The sequence below is a fragment of the Lutra lutra genome, chromosome X (genome assembly GCF_902655055.1).
Source record: "Lutra lutra chromosome X, mLutLut1.2, whole genome shotgun sequence".
Taxonomy (NCBI): Eukaryota; Metazoa; Chordata; class Mammalia; order Carnivora; family Mustelidae; genus Lutra; species Lutra lutra.
Genome location: NC_062296.1, coordinates 57,341,800 through 57,352,635, shown reverse-complemented (window position 1 = coordinate 57,352,635; position 10,836 = coordinate 57,341,800).

Here is a 10,836-nt window from a genome sequence, read left to right as displayed (position 1 = left end):
TTGAGGTCTAAGTAGACGCAGCCGAAGTCCTCTTTCAGTTCTTCTGTTCCTTCTAAGACAGAGAAACTGAAGGGACTCCCAGGAAGGACTGCTTTATTGCAGCCTCTGTTCTTTTTTTTTTTTTGCTTTAAGATTTTATTTATTTGACAGAGGAAGAGAGAGCACAAGCAGGAGAAGCAACAGGCAGAGGGAGAAGCAGGCTCCCCGAGGAGCCAGGAGCCGGATTCAGGACTCAATCCCAGGACTCTGGGATCATGATCTGAGCAGAAGGGAGACTGAGCCCAACTGACTGAGGCACCCAGGCATCCCTGCGGTCTCTATTCTTGCTAGGACATACACCCCCATCTTACACACGCCTCATAGAACAGACAGTGTATGTCCTCCTTGTAAAGGTCATGGAGTTAATGATTTCTTTGGAGTCTTCCGGCACAGTAGATAACATCATAGAAGTGGCTGGGCAAGTTATCACATACGTCTTCCAGAACCCTGACTCCAGACACCTTGATGCTAAGACCCCTGGCTCCAGGGCCTAAGCGACTTACAGCGGACATCGGAGCATTCGTCCTTGTTTCGACCAGATCTTGGGTGCCCGTGAGGACACGAATACCAGACCACATCCTCAATAAAAACCTCAGACCCCAGGGGAGCCTGGCTGGCTCAGTTGGTGTGGCTTGCAAGTCTTGGTCTCAAGATCGTGAGTTCGAGCCCCACACTGGGGGTAGAATTTACTTAAAAAAAAAAAAGAAAAAGAAAAACTTCAGACCCCAAGGAAAGACGAAGTCCCTCTCTCCTTTCCTTTCTAGTTTCCCAGACACTTCACCTGCTGTACTCCATCACTTACACTGTTCAATAAATTCTGCCCTCGTTTCCTCTTCAGTTCTTTATTTCTATTCCTGTGTGAAGTCAAGGACCCTCCTGGCTGCTCCCGGGGGACCCCCCTCTAGGTCCGTGGACCCAGCCAGCCTGCATCACTTCTATCTTTTCCCAGTCCTATTATTTGCCCTTTTTTTCCCCCTTGGGACAGTTTTACTCCACTCTGACTTGGGTTCTCCAGAATCAACACTTAACATTGGCTTCACGAGTTCGAATGACCCACTGTTCAAGACCAGATCCCCAAAGAAACAGACTGTGGGGCATATAGGACGTCTCCAGACAGATTATACAGAGAAATTCAGCTCAGAACAGTGCATGAGGAGAGGGAGGGAGGAGAGAATTGACTTGTCTGGCCCACTCCCAGGTTGGTTTGTTTGTTTGTTTTTTATTGGTCAAAATGTACCCCACAGGCATTAGCTCCCCACATTTCTTGATTGCATCCCTTGACCCTTTCGGCAGCTGTTCGGGGAGCCAGATTACACACTCTCAGGTGCAGTTTCCAGAAGTCATGGGAAGAGCCAAAAAGGCCAGGAACGCTGCCGGGCTTTCCAGCGGCATCCAAGGGTCAGAGCTGAGCACTCCTGGGCAAGTCCTAAGTTCACCAGTTGTAACAGCCATCTGTGCTGGCTAATTGCCTTTATCCGGAGGAAAGATTAAACTCCTATCTCCATGATAAGCGGGTGCTTTTACCTTGGAGCCAGGTGTCTAGGCTAAACCTGTAGGTGACAGGGAAACCCTGCGCTTATCTTCCTTGAGATCCACATTTCAAAGAGATGACTACAACACTCTTAAGAAAGGCATTCCTGGGTTATAGGCCGGCAACAGGCTTCTTTAGCTCTTAAAAAGATGGACCTAGGGGCACCTGGGTGGCTCAGTCCTTGAGTCTCTGCCTTCGGCTCAGGTTATGATCCCAGAGTCCTGGGATCGAGCCCCACATCATATGCACAAATCCTAGGTTTCTCAAGGAAATGCTTGAAGAAAACTGCAGGAGGGGAAGTCTCTTTCCTTTTGGGGCAACGGGGAATATTCACTTTTGTGTTTATTTACCCTAACAGCGTTCTTCTTCGGTTATTCTTTTATAGTGAAACTACCATTTTTGAATGATCTCCACTGCCGGGACACCTGAGTGACTCAGTCAGTTGAGCCACGGGCTCTTGGTGTTGGCTCAAGTCAAGGTCTCCTGGGTTGTGGGATGGAGCCCCAAGTCAGGCTCTGCGCTCAGTGGGGAGGGGAGTCCGCTTGAAGATTATCTCCCTCTGCCCTTCCTCCCACCCACTTGTGGGCATGTGCGTGCTCTCTCTAAAATAGCTACATCTTTTTAAAAAAATTCTCTCCAGGGGAGCCTGGGTGGCTCAGTGGGTTAAAGCCTCTGCCTTTGGCTCAGGTTCGACCCATGATCCCAGGGTCCGGGGATCCAGCCCCGAATCGAGCTCTCTGCTCAGCAGGGAGTTTGCCTCCCCCCCTCTCTCTCTGCCTGTCTCTCTGTCTACTTGTGATCTCTCTGTTAAATAAATAAATAAAAATATTTTAAAAAATGATCTCCATTGGGGAGGGTATGTGCTATGGTGAATGCTGTGAAATGTGTAAGCCTGATGATTCACGGAATTGTACCCCTGGGGCAAATAATACATTATATGTTAATAAAATAATTAAAAAACATCGTCTCCACTGCCATTTCTGCCTTTCTCTGGGAGTTTGTCGCTGCCTAAATATTCTGTAAATCCACAGTAAGATGCAAAGGAAAGCAGTCATCAGAATTACAATAGAATGAATCTAAAAGTTCAAGAGAATACTCACCTTTGGTGGTGGAAGAAAAGCCTTTATGTCTTACTTCCTGCTGAGCAGTGTGCAAAAATTCTCCTTCCTCACACATTAATTTCCCTGCTGTCTTGTTGCCTTTCTTGCTCATGCTTTCTCTCTGTCTTAGACCTTCTGAGACCCTGTATGCCTGAAAATGTTTTTATTCCACCTGATATAAAATTCCTTTCTTTCAACACTTTGGAATTATTACCCCCTTGTCGGCTTGCCTCCGGTGTGGTGTTTGAGAAATCTGGTGTCAGTTAAATTATTTTCCTTTGTAAGGAAACTGCTATTTCTCTCTAGGTATTTTAAAAATAATTTTTTGGGGGTACCTGGCTGGGTCAGTTGGTGGAAAGTGTAACGCTCGATCTTGGGACTGTAAGTTCGAACCCCACGTTGGGTGTAGAGATTCCTTACAAAGAAAAATCTTTAAAACAAAATAAAATAGGGATGCCTGGGTGGTTCAGTCGGTTAAGCGTCAGCCTTCCGCAGGTCATTATCCCAGGGTCCTGGAATCAAGCCCAGCATCAGGCTCCCTTCTCGTCTTTCATAATCTGACATTTCACTGTGTCGAGGGGAGTGTATATATGTGTGTGTATTATCTATTCTGTTCAGCACACTGTGATCCCTTAAAATCTGAAGTTGTCTAAATCTGAGATCTTCTCACTCATCATTTTTTTTAAGCATTCCCTCTTTACCGGGCTGCTGATAGATGGGCTTTGACATTTATACTTCTATACTCCCTATTCATTAGCTTGTCTTTCACTTACTCCATCTCTATCCATTTATCCATTCCTGATCACTTTTCTTGCCTTTTCGAATGCATCTGTTTTAATATCCAACCTATCCCAGAGAATTATTTATCTGAACAATCAATATCCAGTATTGCCAACAGTTCTATGAGCAGAAAGAGCTGGGGTCCCCAGTAAAAGACAGACAGACATAGCTTTCTTGACATAAGAAAACCTATTTTAGGTCCCCAGCCATTTTGTAAAAGAATGTAAGAACATTAAAATTTAAAAAAAAAAAAAAGAAGAATGTAAGAACAAGGACGCCTGGGTGGCTCAGTTGGTAAGCATCTGCCTTTGGCTCAGCCATTATCTTGGCGTCCTGGGATTGAGACCCACATCGGGCTCCTTGCTTGGCAGGGAGCCTGCTTCTCCCTCTGCCTCTGCCTGCCACTCTGCCTGCCTGTGCTTGCTCTCTCTCTGACAAATAAATAAATAAAATCTTTAAAAAAAAAAAAAAAAGAATGTGGGGAGCCTGGGTGGCTCAGTGGTTGAAGCCTCTGCCTTCAGCTCAGGTCATGATCTTAGGGTCCTGGGATCGAGTCCCGCATCGGGCTCTCTGCTCAGCAGGGAGCCTGCCTTCCTCCTCCTCCTCTCTCTCTCTGCCTGCCTCTCTACCTACTTGTGATCTGTCTTTCAAATAAATAAAAAAAATCTTAAAAAAAAAAGAATGTAAGAACAAACAATCACTATCAGGCTAGGAGATAACCTAATCATACTCAAAAGTGAAGACTGACCTTGATGTGAAATGTTGGGATCCCGGAGCGAATGAGTGAATGATCAAGAAAGAAGTCTTGAGATTTCTTTGGTGCGGAAAAAAAAAAGTGGCTTTATTAAAGCACAGGGACAGGACCCATGGGCAAAAAGAGCTGTGCTGGGGTTGTGAGGAGTGACAAATTTTATACTTTCAAGTTGGGAGGGAGTTAGCCACAGCGGAAGTCGCTGAGGAATTTGGAAGCAAGGTTTGCTGGACCTTGAGGGGCCGCTGTTGAAGATAAGGTCATTTACTACTGTCTAGTTCAACCTTAGTCATGAGACCCTTCAGATGGATATCGGCGAGCCTACTATGCTTGGAGGATGACTGCTTACATGTATCTTGCGCAGGAAGGACCCAAGAAGGGTAGAGATCAAGGAAGTTTCCAAAGGGATGTTTAAAAGATTTTATTTATTTATCTCACAGACAGAGATCACAAGTAGGCAGAGAGGCAGGCGGGGTTGGGGGCGGGGGAGCAGGCTCGCCGCTGAGCAGAGAGCCCGACGCGGGGCTGGGGCTGGATTCCAGGACCCCAGGATCATGACCTGAGCCAAAGCAGAGACTATAACCCACTGAGCCACCCAGGTGCCCCAAAGGGATGTTTATATGTTAAAGAAGACTTACAGGATCCTGGGGGTCTGGCTAAAGTCAAGCTAAGGCTGCCTTTTGCCTCTAGCCAAGTATTAACATTGAAGCAGCTGAGCTCCTTGAGGAAGTTCACTCTGCCTGTCCAAGTACTTGTCAATGGGCTATAAATTGTAAAGAAGTCTTTTTTCTAAATTTCTTTTGCTTTTGTTCTCTATATCAACCTGATTCACACTGAGGTACCTTTGCAGGATCTAAACCCCTTTAAGCACTCAGATACTGGACTGTCTGGTGGTGCCAGAGAAGCAATGATGCTAGCCCTTGGGGTCCCCATGACTTTGACCTGGGCTCAGTCACCTTAAGATGACTTTTGCCTCAGTTCTGTGCTGTATTCCCCGTTGTGCAAGCCCCTTCATAAATATGTATGCACTTTTAGCTTATTTTTGTTTTTAAGATTTTATTTATTTATTTGACAGAGAGCAACACAGCGAGAGAGGGATCATAAGCAGGGGGAGTGGGAGAGGGCGAAGCAGGCTTCCGGTGGAGCAAGGAGCCTGATTCGGGGTTCAAACCAAGGGCTCTGGGATCCTGATCTGAGCCGAAGGCAGCCGCTAAACGACTAAGCCACCCAGGAGTCCTGCACTCTTAACTTGAAACCAACATGGTTTTGTTGTTTGGGGAGACTGCTTTGGGAAATACCTTAGGTGTTCTCCTTTACCTGTTGCAAGTAAAATCTTCCTTTTCCCATTATTTTTTCTTAAGATTTTATTTATTTATTTATTTGAGAGAGAGAGAGAGCACTAGCAGGAGAAGGGGCAGAGGGAGAGGGAGAAGCAGACTCCCTGCTGAGCAGAGGGCCTGACGGGGGCTTGATCCCAGGACCCCGAGATCACAACCTGAGCCGAAGGCAGACGCTTAACAGATAGAGCTACCCAGGAGGCCCTGCCCTTACATTTTAACAGACAATTTAAGTCATTACTTACAGCAGCAACAACAATAACACCACATGACAGGTGCTCTTCTAAGTGCTTTACATATATTAATTCATTTGATCATCACAGCCACCCAATGAGTTCAATAACTATCCTCAGTTTACTCTTAAGTAGACTGAGGCACAGAAAGATCATGTGACTTACACAAGATCATACAACTAGTAAACTGAGGAGCGGGAATTTGAAGCCACCCAGTATGGCTCCAGAGTTTGCACTCTGAAAGGCCAGTACTCTTAGCTGTTCTAGAGTTCGGTCTTAATTAGCATCTACATTCATCCCTTAAACAACAGAAGAACCTCCCATGTTTATATTACCTGGAATTTTAGTTCAAGATTGGGATTTTCAGGGGCACCTGGGTGGCTCAGGGGGTTAAAGCCTCTGCCTTCGGCTCAGGTCATGATCTCAGGGTCCTGGGATCGAGCCCCGCATCAGCAGGGAGCCTGCTTCCCCCCACCTCTCTCTCTGCCTGCCTCTCTGCCTACTTGTGATCTCTGGCTGTTAAATAAATAAATAAATAAATCTTTAGAAAAAAAAAAGATTGTGACTTTTAAAATTTACAATCAAGGGCGCCTGGGTGGCTCAGTGGGTTAAGCCGCTGCCTTCGGCTCAGGTCATGATCTCAGGGTCCTGGGATCGAGTCCCGCATGGGGCTCTCTGCTCAGCGGGGAGCCTGCTTCCCTTCCTCTCTCTCTGCCTGCCTCTCTGCCTACTTGTGATCTCTGTCTGTCAAATAAATAAATAAAAAATCTTTAAAAAAAATAAAATAAAATTTACAATCAAAACTTATTTAGACTTTTCGATGAATGTTACTATTTTTCCCCTCACCATTGCTTACTAGAACCCACTTGTTGCTCCTTAATCCATTTTTTTTTCTTCTGCTGGATCATATACCCTAATAATCTTTTCAGAAGGGGTAGGTGTGTGATGAATTTTCTGAAATATTTTTCCTTTCATCTGGATTATCTTGGCTCGATATATAAATAGAGGTTCAAAGTTGTTTCTCATCAGCTTTTTTTTTTTAAAGATTTTATTTATTTATTTGACAGAGAGCCGAAAGCAGCGGCTTAACCCACTGAGCCACCCAGGTGCCCCTCTCATCAGCTTTTTGAAGAACTTCTCTACTATATTCTCTTCTCTCTTTTCTTCTGAGACCGTTCAGGATTTTCTTTTTATCCTTAAGGATTTTTTTTTTAAGATTTTATTTATTTATTTGACAGAGAGAAATCACAAGTAGGCAGAGAGGCAGGCAGAGAGAGAGGAGGAAGCAGGCTCCCCGCTGAGCAGAAAGCCCGATGCGGGGCTCGAACCCAGGACCTGGGATCATGACCCGAGCCGAAGGCAGCGGCCTAACCCACTGAGCCACCCAGGCGCCCCTATCCTTAAGGATTTTATCTTTAACCTAGAAATTTTATTTTTAGGTTGTGGCGGGGTGGGGGGCACTGTGTGTGTGTTAATCATGCTTAGAATTTAGTGGCTCTTTTCAGTTTGAAGATTCATGTCTTTTTTCCAGCTCAGAAAATTCTAGAACATTATTTTTTCAAATATTGCCTTCTCTCCACTATTTATTCATTCATTTATTTATTTAACAAGGACATAGGGAGAGAGGGAACAGAAGCAGGGGAAGTGGGAGAGGGAGAAGCAGGCTTCCCACTGAGCAGGGAGCCCATAGATGTGGGGCTTGATCCCAGGACTCTGGAATGCATGCATGACCTGAGCAGAAGGCAGATGCTTAACTGACTGAGCCACCCAGGTGCCCCTCTCTCCACTTTTCTATTCTCTGTTTGGAACTCCTACTAGATGAATGTTGAAACTTCTGCGATCCATCCTCCATTTCCTTGATTTCTTTCATACTACCTACTTCTTAATCCTTCGTACTATAATGTGAAGTAACACCATTGCCTGACTTTTTTCATTGAGTTACTCCAGTTTCTCTTATTGATCTACAAAAGCTTCGTTATATATTAGCGATAGTTACTTTTAATTTATTGCATACTGTAGGGGACCAGAATATGCCACCCCAAAATATGCCTCTTTGGCATAACCATGACTTTGAGCTGATTATTTTGAGAAATGGCAGACAGAAGCTCTAGAAACAGTAGATGTTATCATATCTACCATATCTAAGGGAAATTTACATTTATAAAGGAAGTTTCCATTTGTAAGGGTTTCTGCCCTCCCCCCAGGAAGTGCAGGAGTCTAAATCACAAGAAACACTGATCAATGGAGAAAGCAATGACTTAAATCTGCATAACAAACCTTATCCTTGTTTACCACACCTCCCAGGTCACTTCCCCATAACTTGCCTCCCAAACCCAGAAGCCCAAACTCCCTTTCTCCTGTTAAGAGTCCAAATTGCTATGTAAACCCAAAGCTCTACCATTGATTTGGAGACACGTGTTAATAGCCTTCTATTTGTTTTTCTCTTATTAATCTGTCTTTTGTTACAAAGCCCCAACCAAAAACCCAGAAGGGTAGAAGGAAAATATTTTTTTCTCCCTTACAGTGTCTCAACATTTTCCCTCAAATTTACCCTTTCAGATTGTTGGTTATGATGGTTTTTGACTCAGAGGAGTTTTTCAGTTTATATCTTTTAAATATATCAGATTTATTGCTCACAGCCTTGGTGTAATGCAAAGAAATGCCTCTGCCACCTCAAGATTCATCATATTTCCTAAATTTTCTTCTAGTGCTTTATGAATTTACATTTTTACATTTAAACCTCTAATTTTTCTTGACTTTATTATCTTACATAGAATAAGGTAAGAATTTAATCTTTATTTTTTCCAAGTGGATAGACACTTGTCAAACCATCATTTGGTAGATAACCATCTTTGCCCACTTGGAAATGAATGTGTATAGATAGGCATGTTTCTCATCCTTCTGTTTCACTAATCTGTTTCTGGGTGTATTCGTTTTCTATCACTCTTATGACAAATTACCACATTCTTGGTGGCTTAAAAGAACACAGATTTGGGGGCACCTGACTGGCTCTGTTGGAAGAACACATTACTCTTGATCTTGGGGTCATGAGTTCAAGCCCCACGTTCAGTACAGACATTACTTAAATAAATTACAAAAATTTTTTTAAAAACCCACAAATTTATTATCTTACAGTTCTGTAGGTCAGAAATCCAAAACGCGTCTCACTGGATTATTTTTTTTTAAGATTTATTTATTTATTTATTCAACAGACAGAGATCACAAGTAGGCAGAGAGGCAGGCAGAGAGAGGGGGAAGCAAGCTCCCTGCCGAGCAGAGAGCCAGATGAGGGGCTCGTTCCCAGGACCCCGAGATCACGACCTGAGCTGAAGGCAGAGGCTTAACCCACTGAGCCACCCACGCGTCTCACTGGATTAAGATCAAGGTGTTTGCAAGCTGTGTTCCTTCCTGGAAGCTCAAGAGAAAACGATTTCATCGCCTGTTGGTCTCTAGAAGCCGCCCACATTCCTTGGTTAGGGCCCCCTTTCTTCCATCCTCAAAGCAAACACATAACATCTCTCTGACCCTGCTCCCATCCTCACATCTCTTTTTCAGACCCTCTTCCACTTACAAGGGGTTGTGATTACATTGGACCTACCCAGATAACCCAGGAGAAGCTATTTTAAGGTCTAGCAACTTAAGTCCACCTGCAACTTCCATTCCCTCCCCATGTAACAACATATTCACTGGTTCCAGGGATTAGGATTGAGAACACGGTCGGTGTGGGGCACTTATTCTGCCTACCACACTCTTCCGGCCCACTTACCATGATTTTAAAGTACATTTCAGTATTCATTACAGCAAAACACACTATTATTGGGACACCAGGGTTGCTCAGTCAGTTAAGCATCTGCCTTCAGCTCTGGTCACAATCCCAGGGTCCTGGGATCGAGTCCAACATCAGGCTCCCTGCTCAGCGAGAAGCCTGCTTCTTCCTTTCTCCACTCCTCCTGCTTGTGTTACCTCTCTCGCTGTCTCTCTCTGTGTCAAATAAGTAAATAAAATCTTTTTTTAAAAAAAGTTGTCATCATAAGAAAAAATTTTTGTAACTGTGTTTGATGACAGATGTTTAACTAGACTTATTGTGGTGATAATTTCACAATATATACAAATACTGAATCATTATGTTGTACATTCAAAACTGATGTTATATGTCAATTATACCTCAATAAAGAAAAAGTCATCTGCTCTACCACCTGAGCCAGCCAGGTGTCCCCAAACCCAGCAATATTGTAAATAAGATTATTCTAAAATTCATATGGAAGGGCAAACAAACTAGAATAGCTAAAACAATTATGAAAAAAAAAGGGAGGAATTACCTACCAAATTACAATACTTATATAGCTACAGGAATCAATATTGGGGATATTGGGGATATTGATATTGGGGAAATAATAAAACACATAGATCAATGGAACAAAATAGAAAGCCCAGAAATAGTTTCACACTGAATTTTTACAGAATACAAAAGGAAGGAGTGCCTGGCTAGCTCAGCTGGCAGAAAATGCAACTCTTAATCTTGGGGTCCTGAGTTGGGGTGCCATGTTGGGTATAGAGCTTACTTAAAAAAAGAAAAAGAAAATAATACAACAGCAATTCAGTAGAGGAAGAATTGTCTTCAGAAATGGTGCTGGAGCGACTCAATATTTATAGGCAAAGAAAAAAAAAAGAAAGCATCCCCCTAAACTTCATACCTTATACAAAAATTAGAGGGGGAGCAGCAGGCAGAGGGAGAAGCAGATTCCACCAAGCAAGGAGCCTGACGTGGGGCTCCATCCCAGGACCCTGGGATCATGACTGGAGCTGAAGGCAGACGCTTAACCTTAAACTACTGAGCCACCCAGGAGTCCCGAATATGTAAAATTTTTAAACTTGGGCATGGTAAACAATTATTTAAAATAACCCATTTTGGGGGGCGCCTGGGTGGCTCAGTGGGTTAAGCCGCTGCCTTCGGCTCAGGTCATGATCTCAGGTTCGTGGGATCGAGTCCTGCATCGGGCTCTCTGTTCGGCGGGGAGCCTGCTTCCCTCTCTCTCTCTCTCTCTCTCTCTCTCTCTCTCTCTGC